Source organism: Prionailurus bengalensis, chromosome C1, assembly GCF_016509475.1.
Source record: "Prionailurus bengalensis isolate Pbe53 chromosome C1, Fcat_Pben_1.1_paternal_pri, whole genome shotgun sequence".
Taxonomy (NCBI): Eukaryota; Metazoa; Chordata; class Mammalia; order Carnivora; family Felidae; genus Prionailurus; species Prionailurus bengalensis.
In genome coordinates, this window is record NC_057345.1 from 207,565,462 (window position 1) to 207,591,013 (window position 25,552).

Here is a 25,552-nt window from a genome sequence, read left to right on the forward strand (position 1 = left end):
CATCTCGGACTTGCCCTGCCTCTGGATCAATCTTTATGTGACGCAAATAAAGGTCATCGTTTTTTTGTTGATTGTTCTGATCCTTGGAGCCAGAACCATCGTAACTCAAACCTATAGTATCCCGTGCTACCTCAGCTCCTCCCACCCCTTCTCAATCCCCAGAAATGAAAGAACAAAAAAGGCTTCCGTTACACTTTTGAACATCAGCTGGGCCTGGTTTTACATTATAATGATTATGGAAAATGTTAGCAGTAGTTAGCCAGGCGGTCACAGACTATTTCTGCGACCCTTCAAATAAAACAGATCATTAAGTGTTCTTGAGAATTACAAAGACATCTCCCTGGATTCCCCTGTAATTTGGAAAAATAACAAAGCTATAAAAGGTACTGTTGGATGCTTTCATTTAGTTGGCCGTTATAGTTTCTGAATTGAGTTTTTCTGAAAGGAAGGAGAGCGAAGGCAAATCCTATAACTCTCAAAAGCTCTAGATAAAAATAAAAATATACTGAAAACTTTTTTTTAAAATAACTATTTTTAAGTTTATTTTGAGAGAGACAGAGAGAGTAAGAGCAGGGGAGGGAGAGAGAGAGACAGAGAGAGAGCCTGAGGTGGGGCTCGAACCCATGAAACTGTGAGATCATGACCTGAGCCGAAGTCGGACGCTTAACCGACTGAGCCACCCAGGCGTCCCCAGAGTCCATCCTTTGACAGTATTTCTATAGACTAGCAGCAACTGAACATATTTCCTAGTGGAAGAACAGGTTGCCTGAGTCAGGTAGCCATTCCTTTAGGTAGCTAAATTGGCCTGGGGCCCAAGGTGAGAGAGCTTTCTTTGCCGTGTGCATCAACGCTCCACCGAGTTCAAGTTCAGACTGCTTCGCTGATTTTAGAGATTCTCTAGGGAAGTGCGCCCTTGCTTTTAGCCTCCGGCTGGCTCAGAAACGTCACCTTTCACCTACTTAAAGAAAAGTTTTGCATAGCGGGGAGATTTACTATTCAAGTAGCTATTTCTAGCTCCTTCACTAAAAATAAAAAAATAAAAAAAAATAAAACCCTCCAAATCAGTTTTATTTCCTGTGGTATCACATCTGACTTATTGTTATAACTTTGTTCCCAGACCAATTAAATATTTTGGTGGGTTAAAAAAAAAAAAAGCCCAACCCTCCTACTAGTGGGTAACGAAAGGCATCTTTTTTTTTCAGAGCACTGTAGTTTTTGTGTTAGTCATTTGTGTTTTGGTTTGCATTTGTTTGCTTGTGGGGAGGCAGTGTACCTGCACTCCTGTCCTTTTTGCTTTGCAGTGTTTAAAATGAGATATAACGACAAACTCTTTAAAATACAGAAACACTTCTGGATGCAGAAGAAGAATGTCTAAAAACAATAATGTGGAATAAACTTTATCCCTTGAAAACAATCAAATCTTGATGGGCTATTTACCGGGTTAAGTGGGGCCAAAACAAGAGAAATAATAAAGGAGCCCCTCTCGCTTCCGATTATTTCCGAAAATCATTTTATTTTACAAAATTTGCCAAAAACGTGTGCAAGAAGAAAAGGATAGTGATGCGCTTAAGCGTGAAAAGAATACGCGTATTATCGCACGGTCGATGTTAAGATTTAAACACCACAGCAGCAACAGTGCATTTCCAGTTCTTTTTTTGGGGAGGGGCGGTCTTTTCCCCCTGAGGGGGCGGCCCTACTGCAGACCCCGCTGGACCCGCCTGTCCTCCGCCCACGTCTCGACCGCAGAGCCCGCCTCCCCTCCCCCCCTGCCGCTGCGGTCCGATCCCTCCCGCCGACCGGGTCCCCGCCCCGCGCCGGTGGCGGCTGGGTCCCGTCCGCGGCGGCTCCGCCGAATGACCCGTAGTAACCCCGTCCCGCCCCGGGCCGACCGCGCCGCGCTCCCCGGCCGGAATTCGATAGGCCCAGCCCCGCACGCGCCACCGCCCGCGGGCCAATGGGCGGCGGCCTCTCTGCATATGCAACGAGCGCCGGCCGGGGGTGCGCGTCCCGGGCGGTTCGGCTCAACAGACGCTGGTCTGCCGGCGCCTGCGAGCGAGGCAGCGTGTGTCGCCGCGGCCGGGGCTGGGACGAGGCGGTGGCGGTGGCGGCGGCGGCGGCTGCGGCCGGGGTAGCAGAAGGTCGTCCTCTCGCAGTGCGGGCGCGGCGGCTGCGCCGGGGTCCCCAGGAGGCGGCACGGGGCGTGAATTCTCTGGGGCGCAGCCAGGCCTGCGCGGGCCCGAGGCTGGAAGAACGGGGGCTCCTGCGTCGCGGTGAGTGCGGCGCCCGTTGTGGGAGCGGCGGGGGCCGGTCGGCGGCGCGGCCTCGGCGTGCGGCCGGGCTGGGCCCGAGAGCCTCCCGGGAGTGGAGGTGGGACGCGAGCGGCCCGGGGGGCCCCGGGTGCCCGACGAGGCCGCGGAGCCGGGCCCCGGGGGTGGGCGCGCAGGCGGCCGCGGGGTCGCGTGGCGGCCCGCGGCGTAGTGGGGGAGGCAGCCCGGCAGGGTGGGAGGCGCCGCCGTGGGGTCCGGGAAGCGGGTGACGTGGGGCCTGGGCCGAAGGGCTCACGTGAGCTGGGGGAACCGCAGCGCGGGCGTCCGCGCAGTCCGGGGGAGGAAGGATGCCCTGGGTCCTTCCCGGCTCTGTAGGGGCGGGCGGCTTGGCGGGCAGTGGGGGGTGGGGGGGGGGGGTGCTGGCATCTTCCTTTGGGTGGGCCTTGACGCGGTCCCTGCGAGGATATAGCCCTGCGATTGCGGGAAACCCTGCTGGAGGGACGCGCGGGGGTGTCTGTTGCTGCCGGCTGGGGGCAGAAATTGGGTGGGTGAGCGGGGTCGACCTTGGCATTTGTTCTGGCCCCCTGGCTGGTGGGGCCACGGTTGGCCGATGGTTGGGGTTGAGAGTTGCAGGTTTACTTTTCCGTAAGTGCGTTTTAATTACACATCCAGTAATAGAATGTGTAACGCCGAGGTGGTGCTCGTTATCAGCAGCCCTGCGGGGGAGTAGTTATCGGGCCCGCTCCATAGGTGAGCCACCTGAGACGCAGCGACATTTAACTGGTTCCCCCGGTCTGGATTTAGAAAATGTGCTCTAAGCTGTTGTATGTATGGCCCCTCCAACATGGAAAGGGTAGAACAACGTCTTTAAAATTATATGGCAGCTAGAGAGGGAATAGGCCTTGCGAAAGCGATTACGGCTGAATACAGTGACACATAGTTGACATTTATTGAGAGCTTATTACATGCCGGGCTCTGTACAAAGTGCATTAGACGTGATATCTTCACACAGTTAACAGCTCTCTGTTGCGGTGCTCATTCCCATTTTACAGCTAGAGAAACCGCAGTTTGGACACATAGCTTGCCCCAGATCACAGCAAGTAAGAGAAGCTGGGATTCAGACTAGGCTGTCTAAAACTCCAGAGCTCTTGAATCTAACCACTATATTATGCTGCCTCTCTTTGGTGGCTGGCTGAATTGTTGCCACGGTGGATTTTTGAGGGGGGGGGGGCGGGCCCTGGAGAGCTGTAGTTTGAAGACCTTTCATGACCACTGCAACCTTGTTTGTGTCCCCAGATTAGTCCTGGGAGGTGAAGGTTGTCGCTGAGTTGGCTCCTGAAGCGAATTAGAAGGTTATTACAGGGAAGAGGTGTGGTGACGTGGTAGTCAGTTGCACAGACTTCATCCTTTTGTTTTCTGGCATCTTCTTGCACGGTTCTGACCCTTAGGGATGACTAAGACTTCTGTAGTCACTGTGGCTTGTTCTTTAGGCTTTTCGTGCTCTCTCTTCTTTTATGAGCAGGGTCCAGGTGACAGGTCACCTGGTGTCTTTGGGTCTCAGTTACTGGATTTATTAAGATGTCTGGTCGGGATTCAAAGCTGAAATATTTTTTCAGTCTAAAATGTCCTTGAAGGGAGGAAGGAGGGAAGGAAGGAAGGAAGGAAGGAAGGAAGGAAGGAAGGAAGGAAAAGGGGATGGAGAAACGAAGGATGGATAAATTATGAGCGGAAAATCATGCCCACTGGTTTGGGGGGGGGGTCAGATTTTAGGGCCTCAGGATCGTTCTCATTGCTTATGTGCTTCCCTGCTTAAATGACTACTTCTATTCCTCATTCAATTAATTGCTCAGCTACAGCCTTTTTAACGCCTGTTATATTTTAGGCACCATGTAAGTGCTGGAAATACAGCAATGAACAGAATTGAGGTGATCCTTGCCCTCATGGAGGAAACGTATGAAGCAAATCATCCTCCAGATAAATATATAATTACAGGTTATGAGAAGTGCAATGAAAGAAAAGTGCTGTGTGAATGAAGAGTATAGTGAGGATTGCGATTGAGGTGGAAATGAGGGAGTTTTTGGAACTGACGTGAGATTTTACAGTCTTGCGTTCTGAGTCTGTAATCGAATGTACATAATGCGAGAGTTTGAGAACTTTTGAACGATAACATTCCTTTCATTTCACGGTGTTGGTTCCTACCCAGCGTGCTCTAGCTCACATCGCAAGATAGAAAAATGAGATGGGGAGCTTTTTGAAGCATTCTGCCTCCCGGCCTCAATGTTCCTGTAACACTTAAAATTTCCCCTCCAAACAAGAACGTTTGGGAACCAAGGATCTTTAGGTGAGCTTTGGACTTGATGGGATTTGGAGGTTGTCAGGAACGCCAGGCCAAAAAAGGTGACAGGGTTTTCTCACTTAGGTAAGCCAGCATCATAATGATCGAAGGTAACCAGAGTAGTTTACACTTAAAATTCTCACCTCTTAGGAGACGAAATAATAATGTGGTTTGGGAAATACCAGCTGTTAAGTATATGGATATTTCAGTTGAATGTGTATTAAGCCAATGCAAATAATGCATTGCAGTACGCTTACTCAATGCTATCTGCCTGCACAGCACCGTTGGTGTGCCGTGTGGAATAAATAAAAAGATGAATTTGATAAAGGCCCTGTTTTCAAGGAGATTTAAATTTAATGAATACTAATACTCAGATTTAAGTCCCCCCTGTCTCCCTTCAAAGTACTATCACGTTAGCCCGTTTGATCCTCTTAAGAGCCTCATATCATGAGCAGAAATACTGAGAAAAAGGAAAATTGGAGGTAGAATTGCCAGACATGGTGATTAATAGTTTGCAGGTTGAGAGAAGGAGATGTCCAGCGATTACTAGTTTTACTGTTTTGGAGCCATCAGTGTGGAGGTGGTGGGTGAACCCTCTGGCCTGGGTGAGATTGCCTGTGAAGAGACTAGAATACGACCTGGGGGAGGCCTGGGATAGAGCCGGGTAGAGGAGGCACCGCAGATGGGAGGAGTGGCCAGGGAAGTGCGGGCACAGTCCGAAGCAGTGGGCCTGCAGGGGTGGGGGCTCCAATGAGAGGGGAATTGAGTATTGTTTACATTTAAAAGCCGATGGGAAGGTGTTCCTTGGAAGGGAGAGGTTGAATACAGATGAGAAAAGTGCTAGCTTCTTTGTGCAAAGTTCCTGAGAACTTGGGAGGGGGTGGGATCCAAGTGAGGCCAGCCCCTTAGCTGGGAGGAGGGACACCCCTGCTGTAGTAGCCCAAGGAAGGCCTGGAATTGATTTTTTGCGAATCAGTACCTTCTAGTGGAGCCCTGGCAATTTCCAAAAAATTGCCAAGAATTGTTAAGTTAAAAATCAGCCCATCTTTAGCTGACTGATAGGGTCTTTACAAAACCTCACTATAGAAGCATCATGTGAAATTGATTTAATACATGGTTTAGGTTTGATTTTATCCACTTTAATAGGGAAAATCCTTTCATCTGACTTGTGATTCGTTCCTTTCTGAAAAAGGAGAAAAAGAGAAGATATAAACATTAAATCTTGTGATAGCTTCTCGTACATGCTATTTTTAGTTTCATAAGAAAGTTTTTAGACTACTTTTGTTTCCTTGACATTTTAAATGCCTTAGTTCTTTTAATTTCAAAGTTTAGCTTCTGTTTTTACTGGAGTATACTTCCATACTTCTAATGTTTCCCACCTTGAGGCCTAAAGAATTGGTAGATAATGGGGCACGTAGGTGGCTCAGTCAGTTAACTTTGGCTCAGGTCATGATCGCATGGTTTCATGAGTTCGAGCTCCGCATCTGGCTCTCTGCTGACAGCTTAGAGCTTGGAGCCTGCTTGGGATTTTGTGTCTCCCTCTCTCTCTGCTCCTCCCCTGCTCACACTCTGTCTGTCTCTCAAAAATAATAAATAAACATTAAAAAAAATTAAAAAAAAAAAAGAACTGGTAGATGATTCAGTGGTTTCAACTGATCTGCTAATTTTTTTTTTTTTTTATAAAATTTTTTTTTTTTCAACGTTTATTTATTTTTTGGGCCAGAGAGAGACAGAGCATGAACGGGCGAGGGGCAGAGAGAGAGGGAGACACAGAATCGGAAACAGGCTCCAGGCTCTGAGCCATCAGCCCAGAGCCTGACGCGGGGCTCGAACTCACGGACCGCGAGATCGTGACCTGGCTGAAGTCGGACGCTTAACCGACTGCGCCACCCAGGCGCCCCTGATCTGCTAATTCTTAATTAGAACTGAAGATACCTAAATAATCTTTTGGATAAACCACCTCCAAATACAGGTTTCTACTGGTTTCTGAAGGTATTTGTTATAAGAGAATATAGTGGAATCGATTCATTCATTCACGTGCGTATTTAGTGCCTATCTTGCGACACACTGGGAATTTGCAAATGATTGCTGGTCTCTGTTCTCAAAGAGGTCCTCATGGTTCACGAAAAGAACGAGGCGTATGGACATTCTATGGTGTAGGCGAAGAAGGTGTAAGCGCAGATGGATTGCAGTATGGTACTGTACAGATGGAGCAGAGGAGGGGAAGGGGGAATCTTCACAGTGGAGGTGATAGCCTGGTTTTCTAAGATGAATTGGGCTGACAGGTGAACAAGGGAGCCAGGGAATAGCGTTTTACCTTGAATTTAGTCCAGGTGTGTATGTTTGCAAATATGTACACACTGGAGATGTTATAATGATACCAAAGACTATTAGAAAAATAAAACGCTTACCCTGCTACCCTAACATTGACTGCGCGGGAGGTGAAAAAGCTGTCCATTTTCCTGTCCTGTCATGGTCAGCTTTGTTAGCCCCTACTTGATTTAGAAAGCAACCACAATTATATTTTTCTGGTACAAATCCTGGTTTTTCTTCTAAACTAACGGTCTTTGGAAGAAGGCTAATAGCCGACACCTTTACGATAATTAATACTCCCTCTGGTCAGATGCTCGTTCTGTTTTCTTCTCAATTTTAATAGTTTTTTTTTTTTTTTCTTTTAAAATCCTTTTTATTTCACAGATGAGGAAATTGAGGCCCAGGGGATCTAAAGTGACTTGCTTAAGGTGTGCTGGATCTCCTGTCAGGCAGTTTGGTTCCAGAGTCTGTGTTATTAGCCCAGGCACTGGGCCTCCTCTCCGGGGCTCTTCCCTCTGAAGACACCATTATATCAGGAAAGGAGCCGCGATGACATTCAGGACAATATTTATTTTGATTACACATAGTTTTACTGCCCTCCCCCAGCCCCCACAGCCCTGTTTTTACAGGGAGAGCATAAAGAAAGAGAAATGAACTGAATTGAGAGAATTTAACTAGAATTTTCTTCTTGTACTCGAATGTGAATACTTAAGGATATATCCTCCTGTTCAGGAATCATTATCATTGCCCTTTTGGAATTTTTTGGATCAGGAATATAATGCAGTTTGGAATGCCATAATCTAATTATCACGTTCCTTTTTAATTTTCTTTCTGTTAAAAAAAAAGTGCTCTCTGTATGTCTGAAAAGTATTTTATAATGTTTAATCCAAAGAAAGAGACCTGTTTCCCTCCCTCAAATCCTCCACTGTCAAATCCTCCATGTCAAACCACTGACATGAACTTGGTGATCTGAATTTTATTATTTGTCTGCATTTCTGTACAGTTTTACTATCCCCCAACAGTGTATAGTATTATGTGTTTTTAAACTGCAGATAGTGTTGTATGTATTTTGCAACGTACCTTTTTTCACTCCTTATCACTTAATCATTGTGGTTTCCTCCATTGCATTTCATCAGAGTAGGTATGTACATATCTGTGTAGTTCATTTCTTTTCACGGTGACGTGCTCTGACATTTCAGGGCTAGACCACATTTTATTTCCCCTTTGCTCTGTTGCTAGACCTTTAGGTTGTTTCCTTTTTTCCTTCGTTTGTCCTTCCAAATATGAGCATAAGTGTTCCTGACCATCATCCCTTGTGTCCTTCCACTGTTGACACTGTAGTCATCCTTGCTCTTTTTCTTTGTTCTGTATATTTTTCCTAGCTCCGCTTTCCTCCAGTCTTGTCATTGTTTGACTTAAGGTTCTTCTGTCTTAGTTGTAGTGCAAAACCACAGTGGATGCTTTTCCTTTAAAGTTCTTTTTAGTAACTTTTAATCAACCTTGTTTGACTTTCTTCGCTTTTCTCTTTTTGTTCCTAGGCAGTTTTGCACATATTATACCTAATATTTCATTGTAAGTTTCATAAATGACTGTAGGGATAATTCATATGTGCCCTTCCCCTTGGGAAATTTTTGTGCATCTACTTTTGATTTGACCAGTTCTGCATTTTAGTGCTTGTTTAAATAATTTTTCTCTAAAATGTGCTCGTTTCCGTTGTAATTTGGTGCGTCGGAATATGGACTCGGAGTTAAGATTGCTTGGATTTGAGTCCCGGCTCTACTTATTAGCTGTATGACCTTGGGCAGCTTGTTTAACCTCTCTGTGACTCCATTGCTTCTTCTGTAAAATAGGGATCATAATAGAATCTACCTGTAGGTCGTTATAAGGATTTATGTGAGGTAAGTGTCTGCACACAGTCAGCACTTCATAAATATTAACTGTTTTAACTGTATTTAGAGTGTGCAATATATTCTAAGTTATCCACTTTTTAAAAAATGTTTTTAATTACTTTTGAGACCGAGAGAGACAGAGCATGAGCAGGGGAGGGGCAGAGAGAGAGAGAGAGAGAGAGGGAGACACAGAATCCGAAGCAGGCTCCAGGTTCTGACTGTCAGCACAGAGCCCGATGCGGGGCTCCAACTCATGGACTGTGCCTGTGAGATCATGACCTGAGCTGAAGTCGGCCGCCCAACCGACTGAGCCACCCAGGCGCCCCTATCCACTTTTTATTATTGCCTTCTCTTCTAAAGCAGCATTATTATCTTTGCATATACAAATAATACTTCAAAGAAACGTCTAATGTACTGTAACCTTTAGTTAGGGGAGACTGAGAAGAGATATTGTAAGTAGGAGAAAATTGAGAGGGACATTACGTAGTTTATTGTATTTTAACACTAGTAATTTAGGATTTATCTTGTGCTTTCATTTTCCAGAAATGTATATAAAGCACATTGAAATAGGTTGACATAGTGTACTTCTCATTCAAGTAACTTGTTAACAAGAGTCCCCTCTTGTTTTAAATACCTTTTGTCATATGACCTTGACAATGATTCAGGTGGCATTCCTAAATGCATTAATTATCCTATATCATCAACTCTGCTGTGGAGTGGAGAAGGAATCATTGCCAACCATGTGTATAAAACTTGCTATGTAAATTTGAGCTGGTTCCTTAACCTTTCTAAGCGTTTCATTTCCGTTTCTTTAACATAAATATTTTAATTAACATAAATATTTTAATTCTGCCTCACGGAGTTATTGTGAGCATTAAGGGAGACAACAGATGGTAGTTCAGGGCACACAGTTGACCTCCTGTGTTAGTTGCTTGCCGCCTTCTCTGTCTTCTCTTTTTCTTCAGTTTTTTCTTCTTTGTTCTTCCACCTTCCTTTCTCTGCTTTTTAATTGATATACAGAAATCTGCATATATTTAATGTATACAGTTGGAGTTTGTACATATATACACCTATGTAACCGTCACCACAGTCAAGGTAATTAATATATTTATCACTTCCAAAAGTTTCCTTGTACCTCTTTGTCTTTTGTTTGTTTTGTTTTTCTGTGTCCTTCAGGAGTAGTTTTTTGGTAAGCAATAACGAGGTATTATGAATCCAGTATGTGAGAGAATCCGTCATATAATAACAGTGTACGTCATTTAAAGAGGAGTAGGAACTTTTTCTTAAAGACAAGAATGTTCAAGCTGTAGGAAGATACGCACGAGATGTGGTTAATGTTGAGTGAGCCATGCAGAGGTCAGAATGGTTGTGTTTGGCCAGGGCATCCAGGGAAAGGTCAGCTGAGCAAAAGGAGACATAAGTTGGATTTGAAGAAAGAGTTGAGTTTGAGTTTGGTGCACAGATGGGATGTCCAAGGCAGTTGGGGAAGAGCAGGGCTGGCAGATAGAAAGGGAACTAGGAGAGCTGTGTGGATAAATCACAGCCCAGGGGGAAGCACAAAACAGAGGGTGGAAAAACAACAAAACAATTAAGAGCTTGTGAAACTTTATTCATTGATTCTTTCAATTGAGACAATAATTGCTGAATGAATGGAAGGTTCTAGGAGTAGGAGGGAGACTGCTCAACCAGCAAATGAGGAGGCTCATGTGGGCTCTGAGTTGTTGCAGGAAGAGCATTGGGGGTCTGGCCCAAGGTGTTTCTAACCCTGTCACCATGGCTGCTGATGTGCACTGGCCATATCGTGCCTGGCGGCGTGGTGTTTTCCACACCAGTTAGCCTTTCTGGAGTTCAGTTTCCTTGTTTGTAATCCTTTCATGCTCAGTAGTGTTATGATCTTCTCCATCAGCGTTCTTTTTCTTCACCTTCCTTTCCTCTTCCTCTTGTCTCAGGATTTTTGTTATCTGTGCCCTGTTTCTTTCTTTGGTTTCTTTGAAATTTTATTAGTTTGCTTTGTGCATTTCTCTGTGTGTTCATTTTATGTGTTTACTACTCGGAATTCGCTGGGGTATTTGCATGGGTTTTATTAGATAGTAACTATGCTGATTGCTGCAATAGATAGCTCTTAACCTTTGAATATTATTTCAGTTCTAAATTGATTTTGTGGAAATGTAATAGAGTTCATTTTTCTTCATTGGTGTTTCTTCTGATGTTTCTGTAAAATATTCAGTATCATTTTGGCCAGGATCTTCAACCATATAGGTTTCTTATTCTGGACCTTGTAGTAATCCTCATTCTGGACCTTGACTTTTTTTTTTTTTTTTTTACTGTAACAGTGAAACAACCAGAAATTCCTCTCTTCCCATTCGGGACCGTTGATCTCTGGACTTGATACCTCCTGTTGATCTCTGGACTTGATACCTCCTGTTGAGTTTTAAAAAAAAATTTTTTTTTTTAATGTTTATTTATTTTTTTTTTTTTAATTTTTTTTTTCAACGTTTATTTATTTTGGGAACAGAGAGAGACAGAGCATGAACGGGGGAGGGGCAGAGAGAGAGGGAGACACAGAATCGGAAACAGGCTCCAGGCTCTGAGCCATCAGCCCAGAGCCCGACGCGGGGCTCGAACTCCCGGACCGCGAGATCGTGACCTGGCTGAAGTCGGACGCTTAACCGACTGCGCCACCCAGGCGCCCCTTAATGTTTATTTTTGAGAGAGAGAGAGAGAGAGCAGGGGAAGGGCAGAGAGAGGGAGACACAAAATCCAAAGCAGGCTCCGGGGTCTGAGCTATCAGCAGAGCCCTATGTGGGGCTTGAACCCATGAACCACAAGATCATGACCCGAGCCGAAGTCAGACACTTAATCTAACTGACTAAGCCACCCAGGCACCCCTGAGTTATTTCTAAGATGAAGCATGGAGTTTATTTTAGTTCATAGACGACCAGAATAAACCACAATTAATCTTAGAACTGTATTTGACATAATTTTAATGTAAACAGAATTAACATTAATTGAAATTATACCACATGGACCATAATACGTTTGTCATTATTTTTTTACATATCCATAGTGAATATTTTCTTAAGTCATTTTCCTTTTGAATTGTAACTCCTGGTGTTGCTGACATGCTAGAGTTTAAGAATTTGTATTCATCATTTACCCTGAAACTAAGCCTCTCTTTGTAGACTGTATGCTTTTTTAGACAGCATAGCACTCTCTTTAGAAATTCATAGTGTTTGGTTTGTGTGTCATTTACTGAGGCATAAAAGGAATTCCTGTTTTTATCTAGTAGCATCTTGAGGTGGGAGCATTGTGAGAAGTGGCAGCTGGCTAGGAGCTTGGTGTGAGGTCAGGGAGGGAGCTCATGGGACCCCAGGTGTAAGGAAGGAGATTGGCCTGGGAGAAAAGGGTGATGAAAAGCTTGAGCTTTGGGACCACACTGTTACTTGAATCCCCAAATCTAGTTTTGTCTCATTTTTATGAGCACAGCAAACTCCTTAACCTCTGAGCTTCAGTTTCTTTCGGATAAGGATGAGCCTTTCTTGTCGGGTCCTTGTGTTCCTGGTGTGTATGCAACCCATCGCTAGGGTGCAGGAAGAAAAGGTTAGAAACTTTACTTCTTTTTAAGAATTTCTATGTTTTATGCATGATTTGTAGTATTTACAGTATGCTAGGACAGTAGTACATATACACAGTATTAAAGGTACACGTGTTTGGAATACCAGTAGTTTTTACCAAAAGGGGCTTGTTGTGATCCTTCAAGTTTAGAGACTGAACTCTTAGACTGAAGCTAGGTCGGTGCTTGGAGGCTTATTAGTTTGAGGCGGCTTCAGAGATGAATCGAGTTTGGGAAGAGTTTCAAGAGCTTCGGTTAATGGGCTCTGGGAAATGAATTGAAGGGTATTGGATTTAGGGAGCGTGTCTCTGCAAGTTCATTTGAAAAGTGGTGCACATAGTAAAACTGGCATGTGTAATGATTTGAGTTAGTTTATGAAGTCTTAAAACTGTATATTTTCACACTATATCGTGTTAGAAGACTACATGGTAGAAGTTTGGATGGGATATAACCCAGAAACATGAGTCAGTATTAGGGAATTGCTCTTGATGCGTTGATAGTTTACCCAGGTAACTGAGAGCTGACTGCATGTGTGTTTAAGTTAATAGTGTTTGTTTGTATTGTATGATTTCAGTGGACAGGCAGGTTCACTGTAGGTGATTAATTATAGCTTTGTATTTCTTGTTACTGATTGATTTCACATTGGCTTCATGAAATAATAAATGTGTTTGTTATCTTGCTAGGTAAGTCTGGAACATGATGTGTTTCTTTGGGGCTCCTTAGGGGACAGTAGCTGTGTTTAATGTATCCCTGCGCTAGAAAGAAAGCTCTGTGAGGACAGGTATATTTTTGTGTTTTATCTACTGATGCACACCCAGTGCCCAGCATATAGAAGTAACTCATATTTTGTTGCATGAATTAGTGTTTGCATCCCGGCACAGTAAAGGATGTGAGATAGGGTCTATTAAATTGAGTTGAGAGACTTGAACATAACACCAGAAAAATTTTGGAAGGCCAACAACCTGACCCAAAATGACCAGTATATGCTTGTTAGTGGGAGCTCAGGAATTCTGAAAGAGCGGACTTACTATTGATAAAATATGCATTTGAATAGCTAGCTGGTTGAGTAATATGTACAGATTATAATTTAGAAATTTCCTGATAAGGAAGATGAGAAAGTGTGATAGATTGTCTCAGGCCAGGCCAAGTACTTGAGCATTAATATTATATCTACTTGTTGCCTTCTCTGTAGCCTTTGACACTCCTGACAGTGTCCTTATTGACCTTCATCGTCTGCCCTTGGTTTGTAGAACAGTGTTCTTATTTTTTTTTAAATTAATTTATTGTTTAATTTACATCCAGTTAGTTAGCATACAGTGCAACAAATGATTTCAGGAGTAGATTTCTTAATGCCCCTTACCCATTTAGCCCATCCCCCCTCCCACAGCCCCTCCAGCAATCCTGTTTGTTCTTTATGTTTAAGAGTCTCTTCTGTTTTGTCCCCCTTCCTGTTTTTTATATTCTTTTTGCTTCCCTTCACTTGTGTTCATCTGTTTAGTATCTTAAATTCCTCATATGAGTGAAGTCATATGATATTTGTCTTTCTCTGACTTGACTAATTTCCCTTAGCATAATGCCCTCTAGTTCTATCCATGTAGTTGCAAATGGCAAGATTTCATTATTTTTGATTGCCGAGTAATACTCCATTGTGTGTGTGTATGTGTGTGTCTGTGTGTGTGTGCGTCTGTGTGTGTGTGTGTGTCTGTGTGTGTGTACATCACATCTTCTTTATCCATTCGTCTGGACATGTGGGCTCTTTCCATACTTTAGCTATTGTCAATAGCGTTGCTATAAGCATTGGGGTGCATGTGCCCCTTTGAAACAGCACACCTGTATCCCCCTAGTAGTGCAGTTTCTGGGTTGTGGGGTAGTTCTATTTTTAGTTTTTTGAGGAACCTCCATACTGTTTTCCAGAGTGGCTGCACCAGTTTGCATTCCCACCAGTAGTGCAAAACTGTTCCCCTTCCTCCACATCCTCCTCAACATCTGTTGTTGCCTGAGTTGTTAATTTTTAGCCATTCTGATAGGTGTGAGGTGGTATCTCATTGTGGTTTTGATTTGTATTTCCCTGATGATGCATGATATAGAGCATTTTTTTCATGTGTCTGTTCGCCATCTGAATGTCTTTGGAGAAGTGTCTGTTTTTATCTTTTGCCCATTTCTTCACTGGGTTATTAAGTGTCTGGGTGTTGCAATTGATAAGTTCTTTATAGATTTTAGATACTAACCCTTTATGTGATATGTCATTTGCAGTTATCTTCTCCCATTCCATCGGTTGCCTTTTAGTTTTGCTGATTGTTTCCTTCGCTGTGCAGAAGCTTTTTATTTTGATGAGGTCCCGGTAGTTCATTTTTGCTTTTGTTTCCCTTGCTTCCGGAGACGTGTTGAGTAAGAAGTTGCTGTGGCCGAGGTCACAGAGGTTGTTGCCTGCTTTCTCCTCGAGGATTTTGATGGCTTCTTGTCTTATGTTTAGGTCTTTCATCCATTTTGAGTTTATTTTTGTGTATGGTGTAAGAAAGTGGTCCGGGTTCATTTTTCTGCATGTCGCTGTCCAGTTTTCCCAGCACCACTTGCTGAAGAGTCTGTCTTATTCTATTGGATATTCTTTCCTGCTTTGTCAAAGATTGGTTGGCCATAATGTTTGTGGGTCCATTTCTGGGTTCTCTATTCTGTTCCATTGATCTGAGTGTCTGTTCTTGTGCCAGTACCATACTGTCTTGATGATTACAACTTTGTAATACATCTTACAGTCTGGGATTGTGATGCCTCCAGCTTCGATTTTCTTTTTCAAGATCGCTTTGGCTATTCGGGGTCTTTTCTGGTTCCATACAAATTTTAGGATTGTTTGTTCTAGCTCTGTGAAGAATGTTGGTGTTATTTTGGTAGGGATTGCTTTTTTTTTTTTTTTTTTTTTTTTTTTAACCTTTCTAACTGGCTTTTGTGGCATCTGTCCTTATAGGTGAATATACTATTTTTGAGGGATTTCATGGTTTGGACTCTAATGCAGGTAGGGTCAGTGATGACTCTGAAATCCACATCTACACCTACAGCTCTGTTGGGAGCCCCAGTCCTATATTTCTGACAAAAATCTTGAATATCTCTCCTGGTCATTCCCACACACTTAGTATCCAGCCCTGTCCTCGTGCAGTCTCCCGTGTGGCTGCTTTTCCTCTCATTTCCTCATGTCAAGTACAAGTCACCCAACGTTCTAGAAGTGTTGATGCTAATCTTCCACGATTAATCTTCACATTCCCCATATCCTATTGGCTTTACTTGAGAAAAATCTCTACAGTTAATCCTTCTTCTGTAACTATTGCCCTAAACTTTGGACCTCTTTGTCCTTCACTTGGGCTATTCCAGTAACTACATACCTGGAATCCTTTATGGTTTCTTTTCTGTGATAGCCCAAGGAATCATGATAAAACAAATTGGATCAACCAACTGCTTTGCTTAAAAAATCCACCTCATTCTATCTGCTACCTGTTTCTATATTTCATTTTCACTTCTAACTTCCCTCGTTTTCTGTGTTGCATCTGTCAAGCCACTTGGGATTACTCATTCTGTATTTGTTCATGCCTCTGTGTGTTAGACAGGAAGGGAGGGGGGATGAGTCAGCACAGAGGGGTCAGTGTAGCTCTGTCTGTGGGACCGAGGAGGACCTCACAGAGAGGCTTCAACTCAATCTTGAAGGACAAGTTTACTTTGGCAGGCTTTTTAGCGTCTCTTAATTCTCGCAAATTCTCTTAATTCGACTCCAGTTTTAAGTTCTGGAGAGAATATTCTCACATCAACACGTCCATGTGTTTGATACGGGCCTCCTAGCTCATAGGCTGCTGGGTCCCTGTGAATGTCACGTTTGCTGTGGTTGTCTGGGGTAGAGACGGGAGCGGAGCGGTGTCACACACTTCGGACAGAAGCAGTGTTTCTCTTCGCAAAAGTTGCAGGCCAGGCACTGGGCTGTGCAGGCAGCCTTGCTATCACGGGAGAGGATTCCGTAATCAGAAAAAAGACTTAGAAACAAATCCTTTTTGGGACGTGGGAACTGTGGAGGAGAGGGATTGCCTGGCTGATTGTTTGCTTCTCAGATCTGCCCCTCAGCTTTCTAGGACTTAAATCCAGCCATTGGCTCAGTTCTGAGTTTTCTTTAATGCTGCTTAATTTATTGAATAATCTTTTAACCACTGCTCTGAAATACTGCCATTGTCAAATATCAAAATCCAGTGACTGTTTCTGGTCTTAAAATTCTGTGCCAGAATAGTTAGCGTTCCTTTTGACGTCTAACAGGGCAAGTATGTACCAAGTATTCTTGTTCTCACGTTTTATTAGCAAATCTTAAAAGGTTTTCTTCTAGATACACTTTGGAACTAGTATCAAGTAATCATACAAAAGAAACAAGTAACAGAGTCCTACCAGGATTTTGATTGGGATTGCATTTGGTTTATAGGTTAGTTTTGGCAGAATTATAATGATCTTTGCTACCCAGGAACTAACTGGTCTGTTTTTGAATTTAGTGTTCATCAGTAGCATTTTATACATGTGTGCATGCATACACTCATATGTTTAAGTAAGGTGTTGTGTGCATGAGGTATTTTAAAGTTGCTTTATTGTTGTGGCTAAGATCTTTTCTCTTTTCATGATCTTCTTTTTTTAAGTAAACTCTACCCCCAACCTGGGGCTCGAACTCATGACTCCAAGATCAAGTGTTGCATGCCGTACCGACTGAGCCAGCAGGTGCTTCCCTCTTCCCATTTTCTAACTGGTTACTACAGGTATATAGAAAAACCACAGACTTATTATTTACCTAGTGTCCAGATATCTGAGTGAATTCTGTCTGGATAGTTTTCAGATGATTCTTCTGGATTTTCTTGTCAGACCGGCAATGATCTACAAACAGTGAAGTTTCTGTTCTCCTTTTCCAGTACTCCTCCTCATTTCTTTTTTTCACCGTTGCACTGGCTGAGCTGCAGTGCTGGGCTCAGAGAAAGGCAGTGAGAGCCACAAATATGAGCCACATACATGACTTTAAATTTCCGGTAGACATAGTAAATAGAGTAAAAAGAAGCAAGTAATTTTAATATGTTTTATCTAATCAGTGTATAGTCGTGCCCCCTGAGCTGAGTTTCGCTGTCCATGGTTGTAGTTACTCGTAGTCAACCACGGGATGCTCCTGCCCCTGACCTGTGCTCGGAGGGCAGTGGGAGCTGGAGGCTGCCTCTCTTCCACACCTCTCTTCATCTGATCCCTTAGGCATTTGATCGTCTTGCATCATCACAAGAAGGGGGAGTGCAGTGTAGTGAGATGTTTTGAGAAAGATTACATTCACATAGCTTTTGAAAATTAAGTTTTTAAATCTTAATTCCAATATGGTCAACGTAACTTTCATTACAGCATGTTGTTGTAATTGTTCTATTTTATTCGTTGTTGTTAAAGAAGACGGTTCAACCATTCGAGTTGAAGACCTAATTCGTTTTACTAAATGATTCACAAATCAGGCAGCATCCCCCCTAGCAAGGAGCGGGGAGCGCCAGGGAGTTGTACCTAATGGAAGATTTGTTTTTAACGTGACTGACATGATCGCACTTTTACCTCCTACTTAAACTGCTAATGTAGGGGCACTGGGTGGCTCTCAGGTCATGATCTCACTGTTTGTGAGATCGAGCCCTATGTTGGGGCTCCATGCTAACAGCGCAGAGCCTGCTTGGGATTCTCTCTCACTAGTCTCTCTGCCCCTCATCTCTCTCTCTCTGGAAAAATAAATACATAAACTTAAGTAAAAATAAAAATAAGCTGCTAGTCTAGAGAATGATAACAGAATTCTGCTGTGTAATACAAAAGTATGTTTGGTCTTTGTCCCCACTGCTGGTACCCGGCTCCTAAGACCCCTTAAAGTTTCCCTGAATGATAGGAATCTTTTGTTATTCATAAACACTCCCTTTGATCACACCTGAGTTTATGCTAATGAAATGACTTAGGGCGTGGTGGGGGTCTCTAGATAGCCTCAGGATGGGGCTGGTCACCCCAGAGACCCAGTGATTAGAGGGTTTAAACCTACAGACCCACACGTTGACCTCTGAGGAGGAGTGAGGGGCTGGAGATAAAAACTCTTGAACAATTAAATTGGTTACGCCTCCGGGTTCACCGGGTTGGTGAAGAGCCGGTGCTGGGAAGGTGGCGCACCTGGAGAGGGTTTGGAAGTTTCCTGTGTCTCTCCCTCCCCCTATACCTTACTATATGTACCTCTCCCATTTAGCTGCTCCTGAGCTGTTATTCTTTATAATAAACCACTAAACATAAGTAATGGGTGTTCCTGAGTTCTGTGAGCCATTCTAGCAAATTATTGAACCTGAAGAGGGCATTGTGGGAATCCCTGATTTATAACCAGCTGGTGACTCATGACTAGCAAGTGGGGAATACTCTTGTGAGACTAAGCCCTTAACCTGTGGGATGTAGCTCTTGTAAAATAGTACAAAACCGTCGGTCAATTCTAGCTTTAATAAAATTGTCTTTGAAACTACTATCAAGGGGCACCTGGGGGGCTCAGTTGATTAAGCATCCAACTTCAGCTCAGGTCATGATCTCATGGTTTGTGGGTTCGAGCCCCGCGTCAGGCTCTGTGCTGACAGCTAGAGCCTGGAGCCTGCTTTGATTTCTGTGTCTCCTTCTCTCTCTGCCTCTCTCCAGCTTGCACTTTTGTCTCTGTCTCTCTCTCAAAAATGAATAGCACATTAAAGAAAAAAAAACTATGTATATGCACATGGTGGAGGACTTTTTAAAGTAATTTCTTAGCAGAGTTTGTTTGCAGAATAAGTTTAAGTCTTTGCCTGTCTGAAAATTTCTTTATTCTAAATGCAGCTAATGAGGAATTTAGCTAGGAGTACAATTCTAGATTTAAAATTCATTTCCCTCAAAACTTTGAAGGCATCCTTGACAGCATTTAAGGCCCGTCTCATAATCCCAGGCTGCTCCCTCTTCTCCAAACCCTTAATTTAATCACATCTACAAAGATGCTTTTCCTAAATAAGGTAACATTTACAGGTTCCAGGGATTAGGGGCTGATACCTGTGGGGTCATTTATCAGCCTGCTTTTATAGGTACTTAGGAGTTCCTGAATACCTCTGCGCTTCTGTAGATGCTGTTACTACAGCCTGTCGTGTCCTCTCTCGTCTCCTTTGCCAAAGATAATGTGGATCAGCTATGTTCTTAGCCAGCCTTCCTTCACCTTTTCCCCCTCCTGGACAGAGGATTGCATTTGTCTGTTCTTTTAATACAGCCTGTGGACTTACCCAGCAGTTTTTGCCAGGTCAGGCCTGTTTGTCGTTTCTGTCTCTGCCACAGGAGTGGGAACTTTCTGAGTACCGTGGGCACATTTCCAGAATGGGAAGCATTAGGTATGGAGCCGAGTAGGCATTCACTAAATATTTGTCGAGGAGATTCAGCATTTATTAAGGGCCAATTAAATACTGTGACCTGTCACGTTGGACCATTTAATTAAAAAAACAAAATAGGGTAAAGTAAGTGTGCACATGTGCCAGGATTTCTCCAGGGCAAATTTTTTTAGAAGGGATTTGCTAGGTCATAGGAACTTACATCTTCAGCTTTGTCTGGGTGCTGCCAAGTTGCTCTCCAAAGTGGCTGCACTTCCCCCAACAAAGCCAAGAGGAGCTTGTTTCCTATATCCTTGCCAAGGCTTGTGATGTGTTTTTTTAATTAAAAAAATTCAATAGGGGGAAATGATAATGTTTTTATTTGTGTTTCTTTGATAACTAGTGGGGCTGACTATTTCATATTTGATGGGCATTGAGGTTTTTTATTCATGGATATTAATAGCCTGTTTTTTCTGCTGAGTTGTCCTGTATTTATAGAAATCCAAATATTGTGGATATGAATTGTTTATATGTTGTTGTCCTTATTTACATATGGATAAACTGGCACAAGAAATAGCAGGTAGATTTATAAGATTCCCCCCCCCCAACCCCCAAAGGATAGATGGGTGAATAAATGAATGATTTGTCTAAAGTCATAGCTAATGAGGAACAGAGTGGGGATTTTGGACCCAGGGATATCTGGTTTTAAGACCTTTTCCTTTTTTTAGTATATCTGGCTTCCTTACAGGGAATGAGGAAATTAATAAACCGTTAGTTAGCTCTTACAGGCTCTGTGAGTTTGGGCTGATGTTAAAATATTTCTTTAATGACTATGATGACTGCAAATCTATTTGCTTCACAAGCAATTGAGCAAATCATTGAAATAATGGATAAAAGTGTTGTATACACAGTGAAATCGTGTTTATAAGTTTATTTTTGCAGAGAGATGGAGAGACAGAGCGTGAGCAGGGGAGGGGCAGAGAGAGAGGGAGACGCAGAATCGGAAGCAGGCTCCAGGCTCCGAGCTGGCAGCACAGAGCCCAACTTGGGGCTCAAACCCACGAGCCTTGAGATCATGACCTGAGCTGAAGTTGGACGCTAAAACGACGGAGCCACCCAGGCGCCCCGAGACTTTATTTTTTTTGAGCAGTTTCAGATTTACTGCAAAATTGAGCAGAGGGTTCGGAGATTTTCCTGTAAACCCCCAGCCCTCACGTATGCACAGCCTTCCCCATTATGAGTAATCCCACACCAGCATAGTACGTTTATTGTAGTCAGTGAACCTAGACTGATAAATCGTTGTCAAAGACCTTATTTTACACTGGGGCTCTCCCTTGGTGGTGTACATTGCATGATGTTTTGACAAATATGTAATGATACGTGTCTATCTGCTGTTATAGCATACAGAGTGGTTCCACCACCGTAAAAATCCTCAGTGCTCTGCCTCTTCATGCTGCTTTCCTTTCGGCAACCTTTTAGTGTCCCAGTAGCTTTTCCTTTCCCAGAATGTCATAAATTTGGAATCCTACAGTATGTAGCTTTTTGAGATTGACGTCGTTCACTTGGTAATATGCATTTAAATTTCCTCTGTGGCTTTTCATGGCTTGATAGCTTATTTCTTTTTAGTGCTGAGTAATATTCCATTGTCTGGATGGACCACAGTTTATCCATTCACCTACTGAAGGACATCTTGCTTACTTCCAGGTTTGGCAATTATGAATAAGGCTGCTATAAATGTTTGTATTTGTCTTTTGTCTTTTGTTTTTCTTTGACACATAAGCTTTCAACTCGTGTGGGTAAATATCAAGGAGGCTCAGTTGCTGGATCATATTGTAAAGAATATGTTTAGTTTTGTAAGAAACTGCCAAACTTGTCTTCCAGAGTGGCCGTTCATTTTGCATTCCCACCAGCAGTGAACGAGTTCCCCTTGCACCGTATTGCCACCATTTGGTGATGTTAGTATTTTGGATTTTGGCCATTATGATAGGTGTATAGTAATAAACCATATGCTTTTTTCAGTGATAAAATGTCATTTGCTAGTGTGATAGATGGTGTTTTCAGAAAAAACCCACAAATTTTTCTGTGGGTTTTTGGAAGTAAAAATATTTCTAGGAAAAGGCTGGTATTTGGCTCCGATTAACTAGACCACAAGTAGTAATGTTTGTCTCTGTGTGTTTTGACAGATCTTGAAGGAAAGGCGCATACCTTGAAGGCACTAACACGTCCTACCGTTGTCAACTGGTAAAATGTTAATTTTTTAATTATAAAATATTTCTCTTAGGCATAAAATGTATTAAGTTAAAATCAAGTGTGTATAAATGGTCTAAGAGAAAAATGTTTATTAATTCTTCCCATTTTGTGATTGTAGAATAATGAAAGTTAGAAGGTAGCTTTCCTACTAATTTTAAGTCAGTACAAACCCATTGGAATATTAAGGCATGTTATTCACCGATATTACTGATTTTCCTTTTCTCAGTTTAATTTCATTTAAGTATCTGTGTGAATTTGAACTCAGTAGCCTCTTTATTTTGTGAAGTTTAGCACTGATTAGAGTGGTATTATTTCAACATGTGGTAGTCATTTTTTTATTATTTTTAAATTTTTTAATATTTGCTTTTGAGGGACATAGAGCGTGCAAGCGGGGTAGGGGCAGAGGGGGACAGAGAATCTGAAGCAAAATCACAAACCATGAGATCATGACCTGAGCCGAAGTTGGACGCTTAACCAACTGAGCCACCAGCCAGGTGCCCCATGACGGTCATTTTAAATTTGTGTTAGTGTTATTTTAAATTTCTAAATGGATATTTTAACAGAAGTTGTAGGTGCTAGGCCAGGAAAACGGCTGTGGGCTTTTTGTTAATCTGCAGTTAAGTTCTGCACGTCACTTATAGTTGTGATGGGATAGAATGTAGAATGTTTTATTTTTTTCCTTACTGTGGCTTCTGAAGTGAATTAGTGTTTTGAAATTTTGGGGCAAGAATTTGGGGATCCAGTGAACTGAAAATTTTCATCGTAAAAGTAAAATTGAATAGAACTGTTAAAAGGAATAGTCTGTGTTGATAAAATGCTTTGAGAATATAAAAGCAATAAGCATTTTTATCAATTAGAATCATGCTGGTTGATATTTATTTATCTTGTTTCAGAAGATCATTTCAGAGTCTTTGCTCCTTACCCCCAAAATCTTTGTCCATATCGGCCAAATTTACTGATTTTTATGTTATCTACTGATTTTAAAAAGAATCCAAACAGGGCACCTGGGCGGCTCAGTCGGTAAAGCGGCCGACTTCAGCTCAGGTCATGATACCACAGCTCGTGAGTTCGAGCCCCACGTCGGGCTCTGTGCTGACAGCTCAGAGCCTGAGCCTGCTTTGCATTCTACGTCTCTCTGTCTCTCTGATCTTCCCCTGCTCGCACTCTGTCTGAAAAATAAACACTAACAATAATTTTAAAAAAGAATTCAAACAAATATTATGTCTGTTATTAAAGACAGACATATAGGAGTGTGTAAGTAGCAGATAACTTTGCTGTTCCCGTGGTTCTTTTGCAAGGGTGTTATCCCTTACCAATTTGGAGTGTGTCCTTCTAGACCTTTCATGTGCATATCCAAGATTAGCATCTTTTAATGAAGCAGGTGTGATGGAAAAAGGAATATTCCATGCCCATTGATGTGCCTTCACTTTATTTTAGACCTTTCTTTGCCTACAGTTTGAGTGGTGTACTTGGCCGCATGAGGAGTGCTTTGAACTAAGTAAATGTCAGAACACGGTAGGAATCTCTGCAGATTCCTTTTAGTGATTAGTGGGTTTTGGAAACTCCAAACTTTGAATTTCTAGCTAAGAATGGGTCAACAGAATTCAGATTTACAATGAAATTGAAATCGCACATATAATTCACTGTGTATGAAGCAATGGGTATTAAATAGTAAGGCATTTATATAAATGACTACAGTTAGTATTGCCTTTATAGAGGCTCAGCTGGATGGGGTCAATGGGGAAGTGGTTTTAGAGTTTAAGTATCTATTTGGGGGATAGGAAAAAAGTGCTGTGGCAAAGGGACAAAAGTAATTTTGTCTCTCATAATGTTGCCTAGACTTGATCAGGTACCCAAAAAGGGAAAGGACATTTGCCATTGTATACAGGTTAAGTATATTGTGAAGTAAAAGGAACGTCCCAGACGGTTTTGGGGAACCCAGTGTCTTGAATTCTAAAACTTAGAACTCCTCCATGTCACATTGTCAACTGCACATATTCAGAAGGCCTGTGACTTCAGAAATGGTGTAAAAATTGAACTGATTCACATGCAGAGATGTCCATAGTGTAGTTGTTAGATTGCAGTGTTTTATTTATACTCCTTAAAAAATCTGGAAGAGCAGAGTTTGATTACAGAATTTTATCTTAATACTATTTATTGGTTAGGGACACCTGGGTGGCTCACTCGGTTGAGCATCAGACTTTGACTCCGGTCATGATGTCATGATCTCGAGGCTTGTTAGTTCGAGCCCCTCATCAGGCTCTGTGCTGACAGCGTGGAGCCTGGAGCCTGCTTCGGAGTCTGTGTCTCCCTCTCTCTCTGCCCCTCCCCCACTTGTGCTCAGTGTCTGTCTGTCTCTCTCAAAAATAAACATTAAAACATTTTTTTAAATTAAAAGATAAAAAGGACATGTAGAATTTGAAAGAGAACATTAACATAGAATTGGGCAAAAATAAATTTAGAGCCATTACTGAGGCTATTATCTAGTGTTTTAAATCTATTATAGATGCTCAGCAAGTTCATTATTGTTATTTATTTTTTTAATGTGAAATTTATTATCAAATTGGTTTCCATAAAACACCCAGGGCTCATCCCAACAGGTGCCCTCCTCAGTGCCCATCACCCACTTTCCCCTCCCTCCCACCCCCACCAACTGTCAGTTTATTCTCAGTTTTTAAGAGTCTCTTATGGTTTGGCTCCCTCCCTCTCTAACTTTTTTTTTTCCTTCCCCTCCCCCATGGTCTTCTGTTAAGTTTCTCAGGATCCACATAAGAGTGAAAACATATGGTATCTGTCTTTCTCTGTATGGCTTATTTCACTTAGCATAACACTCTCCAGCTCCATCCACGTTTCTACAAAAGGCCTATTTCATTTTTCTCCTTGCCAAGTAGTATATACATTGATTTTAAAAAGTGTATTCTGTCAGTGATTCTAGTAATTTACATTTAAATACTTTCTGGTAATTTATATTTAAAAATTTTCTTTTTTTTAGTGTTCATTTTTGAGAGTGAGAGCCTGAGCGGGGGAGGGGCAGAGTGAGCGGGGTCAGAGGATGTGAAGTGGGCTCCGTGCTGATGGCAGTGAGCCTGATGCGGGGCTCAAACTCATGAACCGTGGTATCATGACCTGAGCTGGAGTCGGACGCTCAACCAGCTGAGCCACCCAGGTGCCCCTCTTTAAATATTTCCTAGACTAGACAAGTTCTGATGGACTTCAGGACTTCATCTCTCATCCTAATGATCCAATGTTACCCGTTCAGATGGTAGCAGAGAGAGTTATCTGCGTGTAGCCATGCAGTAGGGAGGAATCATTCAGAATAGTGTCACTTGTACGTGAAGGTGATCTAGATTTGAAGGTTGGAAGGAGGTGCGGACAGCAGCAGGTGTGCGGCTTGTTGTGGCTTAGCAGGAAAAGGCTTCTTTGAGTTAGGCCAAATATTTCTCTTAACGGTTGAAGGTAGATTCCTTTTTCTTGTGCCTTCTATTTTTGTTGTTGTTTTATTTTTTATTTTTTTTAAATTT

The 25,552-nt window shown here is 42.6% G+C and overlaps 1 protein-coding gene across 5 annotated transcripts in view; it reads left to right on the forward strand.

Annotated features, from left to right (window-relative positions):
• Positions 1-2,158: 2,158 nt before the first annotated feature.
• The window catches only part of ACSL3 (acyl-CoA synthetase long chain family member 3), a 75,282-nt gene continuing 51,888 nt past the window's right edge, over positions 2,159-25,552 (forward strand). For 3 of the 5 annotated variants that reach the window (XM_043577973.1, XM_043577970.1, XM_043577972.1), the window contains exons 1-2: positions 2,159-2,270; positions 21,965-22,022. The gene's annotated coding sequence lies outside the window, so the exon portion shown is untranslated. Of the gene's footprint in view, positions 2,271-21,412; positions 21,486-21,964; positions 22,023-25,552 lie in introns of those variants that run through there. The other 2 variants (XM_043577975.1, XM_043577974.1) reach the window with 2 other exon arrangements.